Source organism: Candoia aspera, chromosome 1 (assembly GCF_035149785.1).
Source record: "Candoia aspera isolate rCanAsp1 chromosome 1, rCanAsp1.hap2, whole genome shotgun sequence".
NCBI lineage: Eukaryota > Metazoa > Chordata > Lepidosauria > Squamata > Boidae > Candoia > Candoia aspera.
Genome location: NC_086153.1, coordinates 334,722,544 through 334,747,637, shown reverse-complemented (window position 1 = coordinate 334,747,637; position 25,094 = coordinate 334,722,544). Strand labels below are relative to the sequence as shown.

At 43.6% G+C, this 25,094-nt stretch overlaps 1 protein-coding gene across 4 annotated transcripts in view; it reads left to right on the top strand.

Moving 5' to 3' along the window:
- Positions 1 to 25,094, top strand: part of GATAD2A (GATA zinc finger domain containing 2A) — a 91,247-nt gene that overhangs the window by 12,167 nt on the left and 53,986 nt on the right. For 2 of the 4 annotated variants that reach the window (XM_063290822.1, XM_063290818.1), the window contains exon 1: positions 6,217 to 6,438. The exons of the other annotated variants lie outside the window; for them this stretch is intronic. The gene's annotated coding sequence lies outside the window, so the exon portion shown is untranslated. Of the gene's footprint in view, positions 1 to 6,216; positions 6,439 to 25,094 lie in introns of those variants that run through there. 4 annotated transcript variants of the gene reach the window in all.

Below are 25,094 nucleotides of genomic sequence, written 5' to 3'. Positions count from 1 at the left end.
CATCTGCCAGAACCTAGATTCCTTCCCCACGTGGATCTTGCTAAATTTGACTTCCACTAATTGGAATCACCAAGTCAGGGGTCATTTAGGTTATCAGGTCCGGCCCCTGCTCAGTGCAGGAGTCCAGATTAAAGCATCCGTGACAGGAGGATGTGGAGTCTCCGCGGAACATTTCCGAGGAAGGGGAGCCCAGCATTTTGCTGGGTCACTGGTTCCCCTATGGAACTGCTCTTGCTATTAGAAAATTCTTTCTAAATTTCAGTTAGAAACTGCTTTCCTAAATCCCAGTAAGATGCCCTACTGTTCACCCCTAAATAAGGCACCCCTCCTCCACCAACGGGTTCATCCAAATGCGGTTTCACTCTTTTGACTTGGGTACTGCACTTGTTCCTATTAAATGTCATTCTATTAACACCGGCTAATTCTTCAAGGTTTTGAAGTCTATTTCTGACTTCAAAGGTAGTAGCTCTCCCACCCAAAGTTGTGCTGTATATAAATTTGATAAATATTCCCTGCACCTTTTCATCAATATAAATAATCAGCAGAAAACCTAGCACTGATCCTTGTGGTATTTGCTTAATACCCTTCTCCAATTTGATGAGGATCCACTGATTAAATACTGTTTAAATACAATTTTCAAGCCAGACATGTATCCACTTAACTGTCATGCTGTATCCAATCTGTACAGGTAGTCCTTGGTTAACTATGACAGTTGCAGAATTGGTGTCACTAAGCGATGCGGTCGTAAAACATGGCATCATCTAACCACGGAGCATGCCGTTCCAGCAGTCCTGATTGCTGTCGTTAAGTGAGGCCCTCACATGACTGCGACTTCCTGCCAGCTTCTTCATTGACTTTGCTTGTGGGAAGCTGGCAGGGAACATTGGAAATCATGATCATGTGACTGCACCTCACTGCAATGTCATTATTGCCAGCTGGGCACCAAGCACCCAGATCCCAGTCACATAACCACAGGGACTCCAAGGACTGGTTGTAAGTACCTCTCGTTCAGTGCCATTGTAAGTTCAAACAGTCACTGAATGAATGGATGTAAGCCAAGGACTACCTGTACTTAACTAGCTTGTTAATCAGGATGTCATGGGATCCTTTTGCTGAAATCAAGATGTATCTGTAGTATTCCCACAATCAAGAAAATTATTCGATCAAAACTAAGGTAAGATTTAACCTGGGAATCTTTTTTTGAAGGCTGAGACATTAGCTCTCCTCCAGTCATCTGGTATTTCACTTTAAAGACAATCTATAATGATTCAAATTGATGCAATTCTAATCCTGGAATTACATTCATTCAAAGTAAACAAGTATTTTCTGACTATGTTTCTGTCAGTTGCAAACTTCAATCCTGGTCTTTCTTCTTGTTTATCACAATTTTATGGTGGAACACACAAATTTTGGTTGAAGACTGATTAGCTCTTGCCATTTCTTTATTACCTGTTAAAACATTTTGCCTTCTTCATTGAGGAGCTGGTATACCAATTTTTCTTTTTCTTTTAGTTTGAACATATCTAAATAAGCCTTTTTGTTATTTTTAGCATCCTTTACTTTCAGCACATTCTGGTAATTTTCACTGGGCTTACATGAGCTGTACAGTTCTAACTTACCTGTCCGTATTTTGTGACCTGGCATTCTTTTATTTTCCAATGTGTCCTTTAAAAAAAAGGGCATTTTCAACTGTCTACCACTAGCACCACCCATTTAAACTTCTTGCAGTTGGGTTTTTAAAATCTCCTTTAGGAATACCCATTCATCTTGAGCTCCTTTTCCCATTATTTGATTTAATCTGATATATGGAATCTGATGTTTGTTTATTTAATTTCTCCACCGCCCATCTCGTTCGACCACAACTCTGGGCAGTTCACAGTAAAATGTGAAAACGATGTATGATTGCTTTGAGTGCTTACAATCCACTTTTTAATAATCCAAGATAAGTGCTTAGTTTTAGATTATTTTCAAATCAAGAACTCCAGCATTAATATGGCCATTCTTCCCTAACGTTCCTGTTCCTTCCTCTATTCTCTCCTGTTGATTAGTAGTAAATCTAGTATAGCTGATCCAATTGTGCCTTCCTCCACTACATTTTGAAGGAGGAAATTGTCAGCAAGGCATGGCCAGATTTTCCTGGAAGGACCATGTTTGGCAGACTTCCTCTCAACAGATATAAGGTTACAGTTCCCTATCACTAGGACTTCATCCTGCTTTGAAAGATCTGCTTTTGGAAGGCATCGTGCCTATTTTGTTGGGTGGGCAATGATAAAAACAATATTGCTTTTATTTGATACTTCACTTAATGAACTCAGGTGCTCTTTACAGCATTTTCTGTCTTAAAATGGCAGAAAATAATGTCAAATTCTAAATGTGTGATGAAGAGCAGTTCAAGATGGTTGCATGTGAACCACCTATATTTTGGGGAAAAAACCCAATTTCAATTATGTCCCATTTTCCTTCCTCACCATTTTCTAGAAAGCGTATTTATTAATGTGAATTTGCTTATGAAACACTTAACATTCTACAGTATCCTGCCATTCTACTGCAGAAGCTCCACTTAAAGAGAATATGATCAAATGAAGGTGTTGGAGACAACATCAGTATTCTTGCCCTTTTTCTGAATGGTCAGAATAAAGCTTATGCAATATGTTTAATCCTAAGATATTTTTTTTTTTAAAGGATGATGTGCCATACAAACATACAGTTCTATCCCCACTGGAATACTGTGATTTTTGAGCACTTCGTAAAACGTGAATGCAGAATACTGGCAGCATTCACTGTCACTGAACCCCGAAAGAGCCAGTCATGTTCATAGCCTTCAAATTAAGTGAATCCACCCTTAACACTTAATCGTTCAGTGTGTGCACCAATCGGGTCAAATAAGCAATGAACGCCTCCGTCTAGTTACCTTCCTCACTGATCCTAGGATAAAAGTACCCGTGTCGTTAAGAAAATTAAAATAACGCACAACTGTTGGGGGAGGGGGAGCACGCATAACACAGCCAAAGGTTCCAGCAGAAGACGACTTGGAGTTATCTAGCCTGACGGAGAGTTGAAAAGAATTTGGAAAGCTCGTTCGCGATTTTGCGGCTTTTCGGTGGGTCGTTCCGGAGAGGCTGCCTGCCGTTTCAGTTTTAGCAGCCCGTGGTCCGACGAATGCTTATCTAGGCAAGGAGTCCTTTTTCCCCGAGCATGCATAGCCAAGCCCATTGCGCTCCTGGAAGAAACCCTCAGAGAAGCAGCGACCCTTCCTCGGAATGGCCAATAGACTTTACTAGGCCGCTGCGAGCTCAGCGCAGGACGCGGGCCCTCGCTCTTCCCTTCTCGAGGCCATCCTGGACAATCGAGCGCCCTCGGAAGCACCGCCCTGCCCGGGCTTGGCGGCAACAACGGCGGGCGCTGCTCCTCCTCCTCCTCCTCCTCCTCCTCCCAGAGGCTCAGCAAGGCCGGATGTAACAACCGCGCTGCTGCCTCCTCCCCGCTCTTTGGTAGCTGCGCACCCCAACACGTGGAAGGAAGCGCCCCCCTTGTCTCCATTCAGCCACACATAGCAGGCTTCGTTTGTTGCGTGAGCCCTGTTAGCCCGGCCTCTCCACGTGGCCCCAAAGTGCCGCGTAAAGAAAGAGGGGGGGGGGGCTTTGCTGCATCATCAGCTCCCCTTTCCCCAATCTCCAGGCCAGCCTTCCGAAGCCGATTCTTTAACCCTAGCGTGGTTACTTAAGACAACTCACTCTGCGTAACAAACACTCTCTTCCAACAACCTAAGAGATGGCTTTATACGTGGACTTCACCAGATGGACAACACCGAAATCAGATTGACTACATCCTTTGCAGCCAAAGGTGGCAGACATCTATACAGTCAGTAAAAACAAGACCCAGAGCTGACTGTAGTTCAGATCACGAACTTCTTCTTGCACAATTTAGGATCAGACTAAAGAGATTAGGGAAGACCCCCAGATCAGCTAGATATGAGCTCACTAATATTCCTAAGGAATATGCAGTAGAGGTGAAGAATCGATTTAAGGGACTGGACTTAGTAGATAGGGTCCTGGAAGAACTCTGGACAGAAGTTGGCAACATTGTTCAGGAGGCGGCAACAAAATACATCCCAAAGAAAGAGAAAACCAAGAAGGCAAAATGCCTGCCTGCTGAGACACTAGAAGTAGCCCAAGAAAGAAGGAAAGCAAAAGGCAACAGTGATAGGGAGGGAGATGCCCAATGAAATGCAAAATTCCAGAGGTTAGCCAGAAGAGATAAGGAATTATTTTTAAACAAGCAATGTGCGGAAGTGGAAGAAGACAATAGAATAGGAAGGACAAGAGACCTCTTCCAGAAAATTAGAACCATTGGAGGTAAATTCCAGGCCAAAATGGGTATGATCAAAAACAAAGATGGCAAGGACCTAACAGAAGAAGAAGAGATCAAGAGAAGGTGGCAAGAATATACGGAAGACCTGTATAGGAAGGATAACAATATCGGGGATAGCTTTGACGGTGTGGTCAGTGAGCTAGAGCCAGACATCCTGAAGAGTGAGGTTGAGTGGGCCTTAAGAAGCATTGCTAATAACAAGGCAGCAGGAGACGACGGCATCCCAGCTGAACTGTTCAAAATCTTGCAAGATGATGCTGTCAAGGTAATGCATGCTATATGCCAGCAAATTTGGAAAACACAAGAATGGCCATCAGACTGGAAAAAATCAATTTACATCCCCATACCAAAAAAGAGGAACACTAAAGAATGTTCAAACTATCGAACAGTGGCACTCATTTCACATGCCAGTAAGGTAATGCTCAAGATCCTGCAAGGTAGACTTCAGCAATTCATGGAGCGAGAATTGCCAGATGTACAAGCTGGGTTTAGAAAAGGCAGAGGAACTAGGGACCAAATTGCCAATATCCGCTGGATAATGGAAAAAGCCAGGGAGTTTCAGAAAAACATCTATTTCTGTTTTATTGACTATTCTAAAGCCTTTGACTGCGTGGACCATAACAAATTGTGGCAAGTTCTTAGCGGTCTGGGGATACCAAGTCATCTTGTCTGCCTCCTGAAGAATCTGTATAACGACCAAGTAGCAACAGTAAGAACAGACCACGGAACAACGGACTGGTTTAAGATTGGGAAAGGAGTACGGCAGGGCTGTATACTCTCACCCTACCTATTCAACTTGTATGCAGAACACATCATGCGACAAGCTGGCCTTGAGGAATCCAAGGCTGGAGTTAAAATCTCTGGAAGAAACATTAACAATCTCAGATATGCAGATGATACCACTTTGATGGCTGAAAGTGAAGAACTGAGGAGCCTTATGATGATGGTGAAAGAAGAAAGTGCAAAAGCTGGCTTGCAGCTAAACCTCAAAAAAACCAAGATTATGGCAACCAGCTTGATTGATAACTGGCAAATAGAGGGAGAAAATGTAGAAGCAGTGAAAGACTTTGTATTTCTAGGTGCGAAGATTACTGTGCATGCTGACTGCAGTCAGGAAATCAGAAGATGCTTCATCCTTGGGAGAAGAGCAATGACCAATCTCGATAAAATAGTTAAGAGCAGAGACATCACACTGACAACAAAGGTCTGCATAGTTAAAGCAATGGTGTTCCCTGTAGTAACATACGGCTGCGAGAGCTGGACCATAAGGAAGGCTGAGAGAAGGAAGATCGATGCTTTGGAACTGTGGTGTTGGAGGAAAATTCTGAGAGTGCCTTGGACTGCAAGAAGATCAAACCAGTCCATCCTCCAGGAAATAAAGCCAGACTGCTCACTGGAGGGAATGATATTAAAAGCAAAACTGAAATACTTTGGCCACATAATGAGAAGAGAGGACACCCTGGAGAAGATGCTGATGCTAGGGAGAGTGGAGGGCAAAAGGAAGGGGAGCCAACCAAGGGCAAGGTGGATGGATGGACGATATTCTAGAGGGGACGGACTCGTTCCTGGGGGAACTGGGGGTGGTGACTACCGAGAGGAAGCTCTGGCGTGGGCTGGTCCACGAAGTCACGAAGAGTCGGAAGCGACTAAACCAATAAACAACAGCCTGGTTACTGGTCTAACTCTACCAACTGTTACCTCTCTCCCCGCCCCCAACTGTTCCATTTTACGCTAAATAAAAGGGGGGAGGCGGCGGCCGCCGAGGAGGAGGAGAATTTTTGCCAATGCAATCTAATTAATAGCTTGACCGGGAGGAGGGAACAACCCAAGTGGATCAGGCACCGTGCGCGCGCATGCTCTTCCGACCGACTGCACGTGTAAGAAGCGCATTTGGTAAAGGAGGGGACGATGGAGTAGCAGGATCAGAGGGAAGGGGGCATCTAGCCGGCTGGTTTAAAATAGGCTTCTTGTACATCCCCCTTCCCCACTATTGTGGAGGAAGTCGCGGGGACGAAGTGAATTCTAGAGAACGGGATCTTTTTCTTTGGATCGCGAGCCAGCAGCCTTGTAAGTGCATCCTTTTCAAAGTTTTTTTTTTTACGAAATTGAAATGGGGGGTGGAACTTGCGTCAAAAAGCCTTGGCGTAAGGCCGCTCCAAGTTAGATTTGCAGCAGTTGGCAACCCTCAAGCTCCCCCTACAAGTGAAGAGGGGGGGTGAAATGTGGTGGGGCTTCCTGCGGTCGTTTACGTACTTGCCGGGGTTAAAGCCCCTAAAGAGCTCGAAATAAAATACATTTTTGTACCGGCTTCTAAATGTAAAACTCCAAGGAAGTTGATTCTGGCTTACTTAATGGACGATAGGAGAGACGGTGGGGGGGGGGGAAACAGAAGCGACGATTTGGAGGTGGTTTCGTCCTCTGTTCCTCCCTCGCTTCTCTTAACAGGGTTTTTATTTTAAAAACTTTGTATTCCAAAACAAGCCCCCTCCGCAAAACTCAGCATAGCGTGGGATGATCCAAATACTGTCTGATTGGTACAAACCGGCCTTTTCCTTGGCGGGGGGGGAGAGAAACGGAGTATTTGTTTCAGAAAGTTGTAATCGCTCCGTGCCCCCCCTTCCCCCTTTTGCTGGCTCTGCTTGCTTCCTCTTCCACCATCAAACGCTTGGGAAGAGATTGTAGAGTTAAGATGGGGTGGGGTGTAGAGGGAAGAAGGAGAGGGAACCCCTTACTTGCTTGATAAGGTCGCGGTTTTAAAGACGAGACCCCGTGTGTCCGCCTGCTCTTTTGTTGGGAGAATTGCAAAAATGAGGTATAAACTCTGGGCTGTTTCATTCGGAGGAGGCCGGCGAAGGGCTTGAACGGTGCTTCGGTTTGGACAATGGTGTCCTGTGTTCCAGGGATGGCCCTAGAGAAGAGATCGCGCAGGCAGCTCTCGGGGAGTTTGGGGGGAGCAGCCTTAAGGACGGGGGAGGGGTAGGAATCTTAAGGGGACACATCGGTGTTTTTTTCTGGCCCTTAATCTAGTTTGCAGCCGGAAAGAATCTTATGTCAAAGTAAGAGTCTTTCCCCCCCCCCGTCCCGTTCTGTTTAAGTATTATTTTGCCTTCATTTTAAGATGCGTAAAGGGGGTGTTTTAAGCTTCCCCCAGGAGTCTGGTCGGCCTTCTAGTTCCCCCTTTCTTGCCCCACCTCTTCCTGGATGCTTGTCCCCTCCCTTCCTTCCAGGACGGTTGTGGGTGTTCCTCTCATACCCTCCTTGCATTTTTTAAATGTTCCACTGAAGTTAATAGAATCGCAACTTATTAGTTACAGCGCTCAGGAAAAACTTTTGTCACATTATAGGGGAATTGCTCCCCTTCCCAACCACGTCCACATCTTTCTCGGGGTCCTAAAGGGGCCTTATTTAAGTTTCTAAAATTACAAATGTGAAATGCTCCTCTTTCTGTATTAAAATATAAGCGGTCACCAGGGAAAGAATTGGCACCCTCGTTTTTTCTCACAGCACATAGCAAACAGTGGTGACGGGGGGGGGGGGGGAATCATTTAGGTGACTGGGGGGGAAATCACGAAGGGAATGTTGACAGCCATTATAGAACATCAATGTATAGTGACAGTATACCTGTGGATATCTCATTGAAAGTAAGGCTGGCCGCACTCATGTTTATTCTCTAGCATCATAGATCCCTTGTTTTGAATCAGTTCAGAAGCCTGTTTCATCATCGTTTGCAGGATTTGTTTTCCGGTTAGCCCAAATTTAGGTTTCTCCTGGTGAATCTCTTAATGCTTCAAAGGTGAATACAGGTGGTTGCTAATACAGTCCAGTTTAAAATGAACAAGCAAATTCTTTTGTATGGAAGGTGTGGAAGTTTCCTGTGGGTTGATACTTGGAATGTGTGGGGGGGTATTCTCCGGTGACACGTATGGAATCTTGATGATACATGGTGTCCTGGGCCTCTTGAATTTCACAGGTTTCCTATGGGTGGGCTGAGATGATAAGCAAAGTGGTTTGTGGCCTTTGTTGGTAATGTAAGTATTTAGGTTTTTTTTAAAAAGATGAAGCATATACATTGCGTGTTACAACATTGGAGGACAGTCTGCTGCTCCTAGTGTTTCAGGCTATAACTCATTCCTGTTCATTAGCCACGGAAGTTGCAGACCAGCAACATCCACTGGTTCCCTCCAGCCATAATACAGTACATTATTAGGGCAACCACTGGGAGGAAAGTGGTGCCTTCTTGTCTTGTTTGTGTACCTTAGAGAGGCATTAGGCTGGCCTGAGTTTGGAAAAGGTTACTGAGGTCAGTGAAACGTTGGTCTGATCCAGCAAATCAGTATGATTGGGGATGTCAGGGGCCACTTGCACATGCTAGCAGTAAGCAGATTAATTCACTTATTAGCCACGATAAATTTAACATAAATCTCTGGGTTCAGAAGCCATCTGTCTTTGAAGACCAGAGGCTGAGAATACAGAAAAGGGAGATGTCTTGTTGTAGCACTTCTCATTTGATTGACCACTTTGCAGAGTATTTTGGTCTGAGTTTGATGTCAGAGATGTAACTGCACATCCTGTCTTGTTTTAGAATTCAGTCTTGAAGGCATTTTCTTCAGCATAAATCTTGTGCAGTTTGATGAAATTTAACTTTCTAAATGTGCAGGCCTAGAGTTTTGGGATCAGAGTTAGCTTGCATGCAAATCTGTATTGGTTTTACTTTCAGTTCTGAGCTCCTGGACTTCCGCTTGCTTTTCAGCTGTGAATTATATATGTGGTTAATTTAACCCTGAACTCAGTCATTCTTCTCTTTAACTGGTGTACATAGCCATGTAGCTTGATAGAGATAACCAAAGAAGAGTCAAAATAAATACTGCAAAATAAATACCTTCTTCTTCATTGTTGGCAGGGAGACAAAGCAGGAAATCAAACCCAAAGGTTTGGAAGAATGTATCTAAGCTGCAAGGAGATTAGCTTAAAATGGAAATTGGTGATCTTAGTTAGCATAACTTCCTGAGGTGGGGGAGGGCAGGCCTCTTCAGCCACTATGTGGTGGTGATATCTGCAACTCTTATGGGCTTGTTGTAAGGGAAGGGAATGTCTTGGAAGAACTCAGATGATGTTGATAGAGGCCACTTACCCCGTTCATTGTGTGATCATTTATTATTTGCGTGGAGAGGCGTTTTTCACTGAGTTCAGCGGGGTAGCTGTGTTAGTCTTTTGCAGCAAAACACAGATAGACCTATGGAGCCCTAAAGTTCCAACCATTTATTATTGCCTAGGTTTTTGCAGATCACATTAAACTTCATCAGTTACGTGGAATATAGTGTGCCCTCTTTGATAAGAGAGGAATACTGTAGAACTGAAATTAGTAATACGTATCTCCCTTCCAGTAATAACGAGCTTGCTGAAATGGTATCTTCCCTTAAGACACTTGCTGGGAGAAGATGGCTGTACACTTGTGCTTATTTTCTTTGTTGCCCATTCTTGCATCTCAATTGCCAGGTGGAAGAATGGTCAGAGAAGAAAAGGGAGGATGTTGCATAGTAAAGCTGTGTTGTTGCATCAGCATCTGCTTGTATTTGGCACACTTCCAAAACCTGGATAGCTCACCTAGTACTTTTCCCAACTCTTGCTTACTTTAACATCTGGATCTTAAAGGAGTCAGTTGGGAATGAGCTGGCACAATTGCTGCAGTGTAAAGAAAGAGACAGATTCCTAGCGTACAGTAGGTTTAGTGTTCAAGGCTACGTCATTCCTGCCAGTTGTCCATGCAGCTTCACCGATCTATGGCATTCTCCAGCATATCCCATTTCATTATTCTTAGTCATCTGATGGCTGCTTTTCAGCTATGGCTTACAGAGACGCTTGCACATGGAAACAGCATACGTATAATGTAGTGGACTACATTTCGTGCATGCAAAAGGATTTCCATTTGCAGGACAGGAGTTTCCCTTCTAAGCCCCGAACCATCCAGTTCCTCAGCTTTCTGGAGCAGATGGGGAGGGAGAATTATTCAGTCTCCCAATTGATCTAGTTCTTAAAATCTGTAGAAGACAAATTGTAGAGGGTGAAACTAAAAACAACAACAGCTCATGCAAGGCAAGAGCTAAAAAAACCAAAAACAGACCTGTTAAGAGGAGAGTTTTATGTGCGCGAGTGAGAGAAAGCAAGTTTTCACCTGAAACTGAAAATAAAATAAAGATGCCATCAGATGACTCAGGAAGAGAAATACCAAAGAAAAGATGCCGCACTTAAAGAAGTAGGAACAAGTCCTGGAAGCATTTAAAAGCTGTCTAATGAGGTTGGAGTTGTAGGATTGGGTGAGTATGGTATGTTATGTTGAGTGGTCTGTGAAATAATGTGGAAGCAACTTTAATTGTTCCAAAACTGGTGTAATATTCTCTGTATATCCCATCCCAGTTAATAATGGCAGTGCTGTATTTTGCACTAACTGCAGTTTCTAAGCACCCTTCAAAGGCAACTCGACGTAGAAAGCATTACGAGAGTTTGTTATGCTCCATTCTCCCTCTGTCTCCGACTGGATTCGAGAACGCTTCTGGTCAGCTGAAAAGGTGGAAGCAAACAGCCATTTTTCTCTTTGGATCCTACAGCTTTTTGCTTGCTGTCGGTCAGAAAAAAATCCTCAAAATTTGTTACACATCAGAAGAAATTACTAGCAGTTCAGAAGCCTGCTAATAAAAGAGATTGCTAACCATTCCCCAGTTTTGTTTTTTGGATCAAAACTGAAGTATGATTGATTTATTTGGTTCTGGCAAGTTGGACCTCATCCACTATGATGGTCATCCTCTGAATATTCACCAGATTTACTTTCTCCCTCGTAGTTCCTTTTGAGGCCCATTGTTCCTTTGATTTTGGTCGCTGCTGCTTTCCATCCTGACTTAGTCATATAGTTGCTCCTATTCAGGAAGGGATCACGTGGGTATGTGGGGTGATGTCACACTGCTGTTTAGCCAGTAGGACTTGGCTATGCATTAATGTCATTGGGCAATTTACCTGGGCTGAAAACTACCTCAAGGGAATTGGATTTTTGTTTTTCTTTTCCTCTGGGAGGTAATGCTCAAACATCTATCAGAGGTGGACAGTTTCTTTTTTAACAGTGCTGGACATGCTCATCTGAAAAAATAGTTGTTCAGTTTGGGCTTACCAGTAATTTAATAGATCTGCTTGATTAATTTGAACTATTTTCTGTGAACATGATGCTGATGTTATCTTGAGATATGTAACTATACTAACATAGGAATTCTGGCTTTGCTTTTTCTTTAAAGTAGAATAAGGGCAAGCAGGAGGTTTCTGGTGTCTTGATAAACTTAAAAGAAGATCAGAGAATTGCAAAAATGTCTACAATCTTTCTCCAGGTTCTTTTCCTTTCTTGGAATTACAGTAGCCTGAAAGGTTTTGCCCATAAAATGTTAAGCTTCATTGTGTGGATTCTGATTCATTTATTTCCTGTGCAGGTCCTCAAAATTTCTTATTATTCCACATCGAAGAATTAAGATTCACTTATTATTTCACATCGAAGAATTAAGATTCAGCTACTGCAGATTTCCATATGGAGGCACAATCTAACAAAACTAGTCCAAAAGATCTCACACCTGGAATTTGATTTAAAAGTTTCCATTTCCATGCCTATTTTTGGTCTCCCCCACCACCACAACCCCCCCCCCAAATTTAATGAGAAAAGGGGACCTGAAGCATTTCCTTCTGGTTGGAATACTCAGGTTGGGCAGGTTCTGTTTCGGAAATATGGTCCTCAAAGTTCTGTGGACCCAAGCCACAGTGTAAGTTAAAACCTGCACTTTGAGTTACAGTATACTCCAAAATGGAGAGGAAGCCAGCACAACACCCACAGAACCAGTATCACATGGCTGTGGTGACTTGCTACTTGCCGGCATACCGGCAGATGCTTTCTGTGGTGGTTGCAGTTTCCAAGTAGGCTTCTGAGACCGCTCCATGCAGAGCATGTTGCAGAAATCCAGCCTAGAGGTGATAAAGGCACATGTCACCATTGCCAAAGTACAGAGGAGTATGGAGAGAGCCTTGAAGAAGGAATGCAAAGGCAAAACCATGAATACCATCTTAGCCCTAAAAGAGAGGAGGGTCAAGAAAGAAACTCAAGACTGCCCCGTCTTGATTCTCTTGGGTATAATGGGGAGAAAGAAACTATCAGGCATTCAAGATTCTGTTACCCTTGCTTCAATACATTAAAAGTTCCAGTAATCCTTATAGAGTCTGTTTCCTGACCTTGCTTAACTTGAAGGACTGACACAAAGCCTTCTACCTCAAAAAGGATTACAACTGGTCACCAGCCAAAGCTTGGCCATGGCCTCCTTGGTCATTGGCACTCCACCTGATGATCAGGCAGCAGCCATGAATCCGAGAGAATGCCCATGTTGCAGACCTGCTCCTTCAGACGAGTACAGGCTCATCCAGAGCCAGTATAGGAGCCGACAGAGACCCAGGCAGATTTTGGACAAACAGTAACTCCATCTTGCCAGAGTCCAGTTTACATTGTTTCTTCCCATCCAGTCCCTCCAGACAGCCAGACCCTGGGTCAAGATTTCTGCATCTCCAGTTTGGCCTATGATAGAGATCTGTGACTGGTATCATCGGTAAACAGATGAGACCTCACTCCAAACTAGTGGTTTAATGTAGATGTTTTTGAAAAACGGGAGCTGAACCGTGTAGCACTTCACAAAGGAGAGATCAGTGGCCTGACCACCCTTTCTCATCACTATTGACTGGAAAACCACACTCAGGGAGGAGTGGGACCACTGTAAGGTAGTTCCACCTTCTCCCAGCCCTCATAGATGGTCCAGAGGACTATCATAGTACTATATGCAATTGAGACTGTCAGTAGGCCAAAACCCTCTATAAAAAGGGAAGATTGGAGAATGGGTCGAAGTTTTATTTTTATTTTTTATTTTCTATCCTGCCTTTATGATTTTTATAAATAATTCAAGGCAGCAAACATACCTAATACTCCTTCCTCCTCCTGTTTTCCCCACAATAGCCCTGCGAGGGGGGTTGGGCTGAGAGGGAGGGACTGGCCTCTCTAGAACTCTCCTACCACACCTGATTGGCTCTTGGGCTGAGAGGGAGGGACTGGCCCAAGGTCACCCAACTGGCTTTCATGCCTAAGGCGGGACTAGAACTCTCATACCATGCCTGATTGGCTCTTGGGCTGAGAGGGAGGGACTGGCCCAAGGTCACCCAGCTGGCTTTCATGCCTAAGGTGGGACTAAAACGCACAGCCTCCTGGTTTCTAGCCCAGCACCTTCACCACTAGACCAAACTGGCTCTAATATGTCTAATATGATTGGATCAAGACATGGCTCTTCAGAAGTGACTTCACTACCACCTCCTTTTAAGGCAGCTGGTACCTTCCAAAGAGGCACGTACCACATCCCAAATAGAATACATGTCATCTAGCAGCCCAAAGGAGCAGGTAAGACATTGGTCTAGTCCACAGATGGCAGAACTCTTGCTGCAGACAACTATCCATTTCCTCAGGGAACACATGGTCAAATGAAGCCCACATAACTTTGCCAGAACTCGCTCCAGTCACCTCATCTGGACATGCCTATACAATGTCTTGCTTACCTCTGCAGCTTGCTCTGATCTCTTGTTCAGATCAGTCAAAGTCGGCATGGCAGATGATCCATCTTTTGATGATCAGAAGAGCCCCTTATGGTCAGTTCAAGTGCTATTTAGCAGGTCTCAGCCACTGCTTCACAAAAATTGCAGAAATCTGTAATGCACATCTTTTTGTTGAAGACCATCACAGAAACGCAGTAAGACCAGAAGCAATGCGGGGGTGGTGGGGGTGGTTGGATAATGGGAAGTCTTGGAGAGGGATTACATATCAGTGTAGCTTATTTTTGATTTGGGATGTGAAATAACTATACTTCACAGACAAGAAGGATTTTGAGAGTTTTGAAAGGAAAAAGGTATCCCACAGAGGTGTTCAAAGAAAAGAGATAGTAAGGGAGAATGGGAAGCTTATTTTGATGATTTAAAGGAAGACTAAAGCTCAGTATTAGCTGATGTTGGTAAAGGACACTAAGAAACAGCACACACTGAATTGCTGGTCCCAATTGTGGGCGCTAAATGAGAACTACCTGTAAGAAGTTTCAAAGAAGTGTTATACTGGTAAAAACAGCAAATGCATAAGATGTAACAGAAAAGGCAGTACTACTCAATTCCGATTTTGGTTCCATTTTCTCTCTTAAAGAATGGGATATAGGTTTCAAAGAGTCCCCCTTTGGGGGGAGATGGGTGGTGACAGAAATCTGAAATATAAATTAATTAAATAAATAATGAGTAACTTGAAAGAGCAGGATTTCAACTTGAGCTGAATAGAAACACAGAGAATTGAGAATTATATCTCCATGGCGAGATGTACTTGCCGATGGTCCGGCCACATCTTTATGTATTATCTTTGAGAATAGATGAAGTGCAAGGCAGGTGTTATTCCTCTTTTCAAAGGGGGAAAAAAGGGGGAACTCAATATCTGGGAAGTTTTTAAAGCAGGTCACAAAGCATTCAGCCTGTAAATAACTTAAAAACAAGTGATTATTAGCAGTCAGTACTGATTTGTCAAAAAGAAGTCTTTTGACTAATCTTCCTTGATTTTATTATCAAGTAGATCCCGTAATAGAGTATGGGAATGCAGTAGGCATAATATATCTTGGATTTATCAAACTAATTGACAGAATTCCCTCTCATTTATCTATCTTCTATTCTGCTGAATCCTAATAATTTACAATAGCAAAATAGGACAGTATAAAATAAATATATAATTAGCCATAAAACCAAAAAAAAAAGAGAGACAGAAAAAAAATAGCACCCTAAATACCCAATGGTGCCATCAACATAGGTAGCATTAAATACCAAAAGCTCTGAAGAATAATTTGGTTTTTACTCCTTTGTAGAATAGTGCTAAAGTTGATTGGGCTGCTTCCAGTAATAGGATACTCAATTAGCAAAACTTTGACTTGACCAACTTCTAAGTGCAGCTTCTCTGGAAGCTTAAGCCTATACCACTACCCACAGATGAAACAGTTGTGTAAGCTTTATATCCGGTCACACATACAATAAAACACCATAAAACAACACATTGCTTGTAGACTTAGCATGTCAGCAAGCAAGGCCCAGTTATGTTGATTCAAGAAGCAGCAGACTAAGTAAATGGACTCCTGTAACATGGGAGATCTTCAGCAAAAGATCGTTACCTTGTTGTGGTGCTGGAGCTTGAGCACCTCAATGATGCCATGAGCTAAACCGTGAAGGGCCACCCAAGATGGGAAGGTCATGACAGAGAGGTCAGACTAAATGCAATCCCTGCAGAAGGTAATGGCAACCCACCCCAGTATTCTTGCCGTGAAAACTAAATGGATCAGTACAACCAGAGGTATGTCGGTATACCATCGGAAGATGAGACCCCCAGGTCGGAAGATGGTCAAAATGCTACTGGGGAGGAACAGAGGATGAGTTCAACTAGCCCCAGACGTGATGACGCAGCTAGCTCAAAGCCGAAAGGACGGCTAGCGGCCGACGGTGCTGGTGGTGAACGGCGAATCCGATGTTCTAAGGATCAACACACCATTGGAACCTGGAATGTAAGATCTATGAGCCAGGGCAAATTGGATGTGTTTATTGGTGAGATGTCAAGATTAAAGATAGACATTTTGGGCGTCAGTGAACTGAAATGGACTGGAATGGGCCACTTCACATCAAATGACCACCAGATCTACTACTGTGGACAAGAGGACCACAGAAGAAATGGAGTAGCTTTCATAATTAATAGTAAAGTGGCTAAAGCAGTGTTTGGATACAATCCAAAAAATGATAGAATGATCTCAATTCGAATTCAAGGCAAGCCACCTAACATCACAGTGATCCAAATATACGCCCCAACCACAAATGCTGAAGAAGCTGAAGTAGAGCAGTTCTATGAGGATCTGCAGCACCTACTGGACAACATGCCTAAAAGAGATGTTATTTTCATCACGGGAGACTGGAATGCTAAGGTGGGCAGTCAAATGGCACCTGGAATTACAGGTAAGCATGGCCGGGGAGAACAAAACGGAGCAGGACATAGGCTGATAGAATTTTGCCAAGACAACTCACTCTGCATAACAAACACTCTCTTCCAACAACCTAAGAGATGGCTTTATACATGGACTTCACCAGATGGACAACACCAAATCAGATTGACTACATCCTTTGCAGCCAAAGGTGGCGGACATCTATACAGTCGGTAAAAACAAGACCTGGAGCTGACTGTAGCTCCGATCATGAACTTCTTCTTGCACAATTTAGGATCAGACTAAAGAGATTAGGGAAGACCCACAGATCAGCTAGATATGAGCTCACTAATATTCCTAAGGAATATGCAGTGGAGGTGAAGAATCGATTTAAAGGACTGGACTTAGTAGATAGGGTCCCGGAAGAACTCTGGACAGAAGTTGGCAACATTGTTCAGGAGGCGGCAACAAAATACATCCCAAAGAAAGAGAAAACCAAGAAGGCAAAATGCCTGCCTGCTGAGACACTAGAAGTAGCCCAAGAAAGAAGGAAAGCAAAAGGCAACAGTGATAGGGAGAGATATGCCCAATGAAATGCAAAATTCCAGAGGTTAGCCAGAAGAGATAAGGAATTATTTTTAAACAAGCAATGCGCGGAAGTGGAAGAAGACAATAGAATAGGAAGGACAAGAGACCTCTTCCAGAAAATTAGAAACATTGGAGGTAAATTCCAAGCCAAAATGGGTATGATCAAAAACAAAGATGGCAAGGACCTAACAGAAGAAGAAGAGATCAAGAGAAGGTGGCAAGAATATATGGAAGACCTGTATAGGAAGCATAACAATATCGGGGATAGCTTTGACGGTGTGGTCAGTGAGCTAGAGCCAGACATCCTGAAGAGTGAGGTTGAATGGGCCTTAAGAAGCATTGCTGATAACAAGGCAGCAGAAGACGACGGCATCCCAGCTGAACTGTTCAAAATCTTGCAAGATGATGCTGTCAAGGTAATGCATGCTATATGCCAGCAAATTTGGAAAACACAAGAATGGCCATCAGACTGGAAAAAATCAATTTACATCCCCATACCAAAAAAGAGGAACACTAAAGAATGTTCAAACTATCGAACAGTGGCACTCATTTCACATGCCAGTAAGGTAATGCTCAAGATCCTGCAAGGTAGACTTCAGCAATTCATGGAGCGAGAACTGCCAGATGTACAAGCTGGGTTTAGAAAAGGCAGAGGAACTAGAGACCAAATTGCCAATATCCGCTGGATAATGGAAAAAGCCAGGGAGTTTCAGAAAAACATCTATTTCTGTTTTATTGACTATTCTAAAGCCTTTGACTGCGTGGACCATAACAAATTGTGGCAAGTTCTTAGCGGTCTGGGGATACCAAGTCATCTCGTCTGCCTCCTGAGGAATCTGTATATCGACCAAGTAGCAACAGTAAGAACAGACCACGGAACAACGGACTGGTTTAAGATTGGGAAAGGAGTACGGCAGGGCTGTATACTCTCACCCTACCTATTCAACTTGTATGCAGAACACATCATGCGACAAGCTGGGCTTGAGGAATCCAAGGCTGGAGTTAAAATCTCTGGAAGAAACATTAACAATCTCAGATATGCAGATGATACCACTTTAATGGCTGAAAGTGAAGAGGAACTGAGGAGCCTTATGATGAAGGTGAAAGAAGAAAGTGCAAAAGCTGGCTTGCAGCTAAACCTCAAAAAATGAAGATTATGACAACCAGCTTGTTTGATAACTGGCAAATAGAGGGAGAAAATGTAGAAGCAGTGAAAGACTTTGTATTCCTAGGTGCAAAGATTACTGCAGATGCTGACTGCAGTCCGGAAATCAGAAGACGCTTCATCCTTGGGAGAAGAGCAATGACCAATCTCGATAAAATAGTTAAGAGCAGAGACATCACACTGACAACAAAGGTCCACATAGTTAAAGCAATGGTGTTCCCCGTAGTAACATACGGCTGCGAGAGCTGGACCATAAGGAAGGCTGAGAGAAGGAAGATCGATGCTTTTGAACTGTGGTGCTGGAGGAAAATTCTGAGAGTGCCTTGGACTGCCAGAAGATCCAACCAGTCCATCCTCCAGGAAATAAAGCCAGACTGCTCACTTGAGGGAATGATATTAAAGGCGAAACTGAAATACTTTGGCCACATAATGAGAAGACAGGACACCCTGGAGAAGATTTTGATGCTAGGGAGAGTGGAGGGCAAAAGGAAGAGGGGCCGACCAAGGGCAAGGTGGACGGATGACATTCTAGAAGGGACGGACTCGTCCCTGGGGGAGCTGGGGGTGTTGACGACCGACAGGAAGCTCTGGTGTGGGCTGGTCCATGAAGTCACGAATTGTCGGAAGCGACTGAACGAATAAACAACAACATGGGAGATACTGCCTTGGCAATAGAAGTTGTATGTTATTTATTTGTTGCATTTATATCCCATCGTTGAGGGTTGAATTGATTGTAGTATATAAAAATTTAATAAATTTATCTGCTTTGTAAACAATATCTATGTGATGGGAAATGTGTGGAATGCTTGCAGTTTGCAGTTGCTAAATTCACATTATAGTAACCTGTGCGTTTGTTTTTAACCACAGCAATTGGGTTCAAACAATACAGAGAGCCAGACCCAAGAATGCCACGTTACTGCTTCATGCAGCATGTGAACCCATCCATTTGCTGGCTTTACACCTGATTTATCCTCAGGGTAGACATTCTAGGAGAACTCTGTTAGTCTGCAGAGGCAAAAAAATCAGGAGTCTGGTAGTACCTTTTCCAACTTAACCAATTTTATTAAAAGGCATCAGCTTTTGTGAGCTGCAGCTCACCAGATCAGATGCATCCAGTAGCCACTGTGCATCTGGTGAAATGAGCTGCAATTCATGTAAGCTTATGCCTTTTAATAAAATTTGTTTCTCAGAATAATGCTGCTGGGTGCCAGTGTTAAATGCCAGTTGGAATGGTTGGATAACTTGAACTAAGCTTGGAATCTCACTACCATTTTGTAGAAAGATAACCAAGTGTCCCCTGACCCGCCCCCCCCCCAAATGAGAAGGGTATTGATTTTGCCATTTCCTGATTTACTCCTCTGTGCTAAAATTGGGACAAATTAGTGGGCTAGCAGGAAGCCCTTTCATAAGGGTAATTATGCTGCCCCTTTTGTTTGTCACCACAATCAACCTGTGTGGGCAAATTAAGAATGTCACTTTTGTGATAATGACTCCCTTCAATGCTTTCTGCCCTTTCTTTTGCTTTTTGCTCCCAAACCCCTTTTTCTTAGATGACCCCCCCAAAGGGGGGGGGATACAAAGCTGGGCCTCTAGCAAACTTTGCAAATGTTTGCATATTTATAGGTGAGCACATGTAAAGATTATGAGGGGCCTATTACGCCTCTTAAAATGGTGTCCATGGTGCAAGGTCCCCAAGGTGGTTGCTAAGCAACTAGAGGAGTTCTCTGGCAACTCCCTCTCGAGAAATTTAGAAGTCAGAAAGACAGAGATGATCCTGAAGGCCAGGCCACAGATCCCAGGTGGTATTCTCTGGGATAACGGATCCTCTCTTAAAAATGAACAAAGAAAAGACTTGTGGAAGTCCCCTAGAGAGGTGCTTTTCTAAAATGCCAACTTGGGGTGTGGATGACTGGTGCATCTATTTTTGTTTGTTGGCACAAGAAATGTTGAGTTAATACTGGGAAGGATTTTATCATGTTTGGACCTGTGATAGAATATGAATTGTTTTAACTAGCTACCTGACCCTCTAAAGTACTATTTCTCTGCCCCACTTAATGATGGACTTCAGTTTTCTCTCGGAGGAATCACTACAGAAGCTTGGAGTTCTTCTGGTTCCTATTCTCTGTTCCTCCACCCCAGCCCATACAGATGCACGTGTGCGTGCACACAGACGTACGTGAGTGACAACAAAGGTTCTTGTTTCCATGAGAACATGATGTGGGTGAAGTTAAGACAAAGGCTCACGGGAGGTTGCACTCCAACCCTCTGATGACTTTAGGGGAAACATAAAAATAACCCAGGGAGGTATTGACCTGAGTCAATGCCATCCTTTTTCAATCAGTATCATACACTCACACATAAGCCATCCTGTTGGAGGAAAGGGATGTCCATATCATGCCAATATGCATAGGAACTGGGCACTATGCTAGCCTACTCATTCCACTTTTGGTTTGCGGTACCAATTGAGAAAACTATTGTAGGTTGTCAGTATCCCACGTACTTTGGTCCTTAGTGTGTCCTTGGCTTGTTCCTTGGGAGAAATAGCCACAAGGTGTAACGAGGGGAGGTTTTTTTCCAGAGTCTATTTGTGCTGGGTATGGAGATTGAAGGAGTCTGTTGCTCAAGTTTTTCATTTGTAGGGGACCTACAATTCATTGGCCAGAGCTTGTTGCTTTCCCTTAGATTCAAAATACAGCCTTGCAAAAAAATAGTCCGCTCACCAACAGCTTGTATGTATATTGAGCCCCCCTCCCACGCAAAAAGTGCAAGACAGTATTTCCATATCCCTCTCTTTCTGTCATCGGACTTTTGTGGCCTGTGGGATAATATCATGAAAGTCTAATGTAGCCACTTCCTCTCTGTTTTGTTTGGTTGCAATTAAAAATGAAATACATTGGACTTAACATGGAAAGGCTGTGTTTCCCCAAAGTGGTTATTAACAATAGCTAAGGAGAAACCTGAATTCATGGCAGAATCCCCAACTATCAGATGCTTGGGGTGGTCTCTGTCATGCAAGCATCCCAACCATGTCCTTGAGAATTCTGGGAGTTAAAGTTGAAAGCATGTGGTAGGTACCAATTTGAGGAGAGCTTCCCATAATAATAGAACTACAAAGTTTCTTTGCTCCATTCGATTATCAGCACAATCAGCATCAAAATTGGGCCTTGGGCAGACCCTTCCCTGTGGTGTCAGATCACAGTTCTTTTTTGTTGTTTATTCGTTTAGTCGCTTCCGACTCTTCGTGACTTCATGGACCAGCCCACGCCAGAGCTTCCTGTCGGTCGTCAACACCCCCAGCTCCCACAGGGACAAGTCCGTCACCTCTAGAATATCATCCATCCACCTTGCCCTTGGTCGGCCCCTCTTCCTTTTGCCTTCCACTCTCCCTAGCATCAGCATCTTCTCCAGGGTGTCCTGTCTTCTCATTATGTGGCCAAAGTATTTCAGTTTCGCCTTTAATATCATTCCCTCAAGTGAGCAGTCTGGCTTTATTTCCTGGAGTATGGACTGGTTGGATCTTCTTGCAGTCCAAGGCACTCTCAGAATTTTCCTCCAACACCACAGTTCAAAAGCATCGATCTTCCTTCACTCAGCCTTCCTTATGGTCCAGCTCTCGCAGCCATATGTTACTACGGGGAACACCATTGCTTTAACTATGCGGGCCTTTGTTGTCAGTGTGATGTCTCTGCTCTTAACTATTTTATCGAGATTGGTCATTGCTCTTCTCCCAAGGATTAAGCATCTTCTGATTTCCGGACTGCAGTCAGCATCTGCAGTAATCTTTGCACCTAGGAATACAAAGTCTTTCACTGCTTCTACATTTTCTCCCTCTATTTGCCAGTTATCAATCAAGCTGGTTGCCATAATCTTGGTTTTTTTGAGGTTTAGCTGCAAGCCAGCTTTTGCACTTTCTTCTTTCACCTTCATCATAAGGCTCCTCAGTTCCTCTTCACTTTCAGCCATCGAAGTGGTATCATCTGCATATCTGAGATTGTTAATGTTTCTTCCAGAGATTTTAACTCCAGCCTTGGATTCCTCAAGGCCAGCTTGTCGCATGATGTGTTCTGCATACAAGTTGAATAGGTAGGGTGAGAGTATACAGCCCTGCCGTACTCCTTTCCCAATCTTAAACCAGTCCGTTGTTCCGTGGTCTGTTCTTACTGTTGCTACTTGGTCGTTATACAGATTCTTCAGGAGGCAGACAAGATGACTTGGTATCCCCATACCACTAAGAACTTGCCACAATTTGTTATGGTCCACACAGTCAAAGGCTTTAGAATAGTCAATAAAACAGAAATAGATGTTTTTCTGAAACTCCCTGGCTTTTTCCATTATCCAGCGGATATTGGCAATTTGGTCCCGAGTTCCTCTGCCTTTTCTAAAGCCAGCTTGTACATCTGGCAATTCTCACTCCATGAACTGCTGAAGTCTACCTTGCAGGATCTTGAGCATTACCTTACTGGCATGTGAAATGAGTGCCACTGTTCGATAGTTTGAACATTCTTTAGTGTTTCCCTTTTTGGGGATGGGGATATAAGTTGATTTTTTCCAATCTGATGGCCATTCTTGTGTTTTCCAAATTTGCTGGCATATAGCATGCATTACCTTGACAGCATCATCTTGGAAGATTTTGAACAGTTCAGCTGGGATGCCATCATCTCCTGCTGCCTTCTTATTAGCAATGCTTCTTAAGGCCCATTCAACCTCACTCTTCAGGATGTCTGGCTCTAGCTCACTGACCACACCGTCAAAGCTATCCCCGATATTGTTATCCTTCCTATACAGGTCTTCTGTATATTCTTGCCACCTTTTCTTGATCTCTTCTTCTTCTGTTAGGTCCTTGCCATCTTTGTTTTTGATCATACCCATTTTGGCCTGGAATTTACCTCCGATGGTTCTAATTTTCTGGAAGAGGTCTCTTGTCCTTCCTATTCTATTGTCTTCTTCCACTTCCACGCATTGCTTGTTTAAAAATAATTCCTTATCTCTTCTGGCTAACCTCTGGAATTTTGCATTTCATTGGGCATATCTCCCCCTGTCACTGTTGCTTTTTGCTTTCCTTCTTTCTTGGGCTACTTCTAGTGTCTCAGCAGACAGCCATTTTGCCTTCTTGGTTTTCTCTTTCTTTGGGATGTATTTTGTTGCCGCCTCCTGAACAATGTTGCGAACTTCTGTCCAGAGTTCTTCCGGGACCCTATCTACTAAGTCCAGTCCCTTAAATCTATTCTTCACCTCCACTGCATATTCCTTAGGAATATTAGTGAGCTCATATCTAGCTGATCCGTGGGTCTTCCCTAATCTCTTTAGTCTGATCCTAAATTGTGCAAGAAGAAGTTTGTGATCTGAACTACAGTCAGCTCCAGGTCTTGTTTTTACCGACTGTACAGATGTCTGCCACCTTTGGCTGCAAAGGATGTAGTCAATCTGATTTTGGTGTTGTCCATCTGGTGAAGTCCATGTATAAAGCCGTCTGTTAGGTTGTTGGAAGAGAGTGTTTGTTATGCAGAGTGAGTTTTCTTGGCAAAATTCTATCAGCCTATGTCCTGCTTCGTTTTGTTCTCCCAGGCCATGCTTACCTGTAATTCCAGGTGTCATCTGACTGCCCACCTTAGCATTCCAGTCTCCCGTGATGAAAATAACATCTCTTTTAGGTGTGTTGTCCAGTAGGTGCTGCAGATCCTCATAGAACTGCTCTACTTCAGCTTCTTCAGCATTTGTGTTTGGGGCGTATATTTGGATCACTGTGATGTTAGATGGCGTGCCCTGAATTCGAATTGAGATCATTCTGTCGTTTTTTGGGTTGTATCCAAACACTGCTTTAGCCACTTTACTATTAATTATGAAGGCTACTCCATTTCTTCTGTGGTCCTCTTGTCCACAGTAGTAGATCTGGTGGTCATTTGATGTGAAGTGGCCCATTCCAGTCCATTTCAGTTCACTGACGCCCAAAATGTCTATCTTTAATCTTGACATCTCACCAATAACCACATCCAATTTGCCCTGGCTCATAGATCTTACATTCCAGGTTCCGATGGTGTGTTGATCCTTAGAACATCGGATTCGCCGTTCACCACCAGCACCGTCGGCCGCTAGCCGTCCTTTCGGCTTTGAGCTAGCTGCGTCATCACGTCTGGGGCTAGTTGAGCTCATCCTCTGTTCCTCCCCAGTAGCATTTTGACCATCTTCCGACCTGGGGGTCTCATCTTCCGATGGTATACCGACATATCTCTCGTTGTACTGATCCATTTAGTTTTCACGGCAAGAATACTGAGGTGGGTTGCCATTACCTTCCCCAGGGATCGCATTTAGTCTGACCTCTCTGTCATGACCTTCCCGTCTTGGGTGGCCCTTCACGGTTTAGCTCATGGCATCATTGAGGCGCTCAAGCTCCAGCACCACGACAAGGTAACGATCCTTTGCTGAAGCACAGTTCTTTTACTAGATCATAAATAAAGTATTCATTACTCCATGGACATATCCACCTAGATTTCTTGACAATAATATGGAAATAGTTTGCTGTTGTCATCTTCAGGGTTTTTTTTCTTCATCTTCTTACTCTCCCCTACAACTCTGGGATTTCTCTATTGTCTCCCAGTGAAGAACTGTGTATCTGCTTAGCTTTTTCAAGATCAGTCAAGGTTGGCTGTGTTGCCACCTGCTCTGATTGCAAGATAGCAAGCCTTGTATAATAGTATGAGGTTTAATTTATGAGTAAGCATATTCTGTCAGATGTTTGTCCTAATATGGGGATGTTGCATCCAGAAAAAATTGTCAGAAATCCATTTGCATATAGAGCTCTCTTCAATCCTTCATCTTTCTTGAGATACCATTTTCAATATGGAAAGTGCATCAGAATTCGATAAGCAAACCACACCAAAGAATTGAGGGGGCTCTTGGAGCAGCATAAATGGAGCATGGAGTGTTGCAGC